Source organism: Coregonus lavaretus, assembly GCF_964263955.1.
Source record: "Coregonus lavaretus genome assembly, contig: HAP1_SCAFFOLD_440, whole genome shotgun sequence".
NCBI classification, from domain to species: domain Eukaryota; kingdom Metazoa; phylum Chordata; class Actinopteri; order Salmoniformes; family Salmonidae; genus Coregonus; species Coregonus lavaretus.
The window spans coordinates 197,125-197,500 of record NW_028157292.1 but is presented as its reverse complement, the minus strand read 5'-3'; positions in this window follow the sequence as shown (position 1 = coordinate 197,500).

The window sequence follows — 376 nt, the reverse complement described above, 5'->3', positions numbered from 1 at the left end:
AGCTCAGCATTCAACACCATAGTACCCTCCAAGCTCATCATCAAGCTCGGGCCCTGGGTCTGAACCCAGCCCTGTGCAACTGGGTCTCTGATGGGCCACTCCCAGGTAGTGAAGGTAGGAAACAACACCTCCACTTCGCTGATCCTCATCACATGGGCCCCACAAGGGTACGTGCTCAGCCCCCTCCTGTACTCCCTGTTCACCCATGACTGCGTGGCAACGCACGCATCCAACTCAATCATCAAGTTTGCAGACGACACAACAGTGGTAGGCCTGATTACCAACAATAACGAGACAGCCTACAGGGAGGAGGTAAGGGCCCTATCCACATCAACGGGACCGCAGTGGAGAAGGTGAAAAGCTTCCTGTTCCTCGG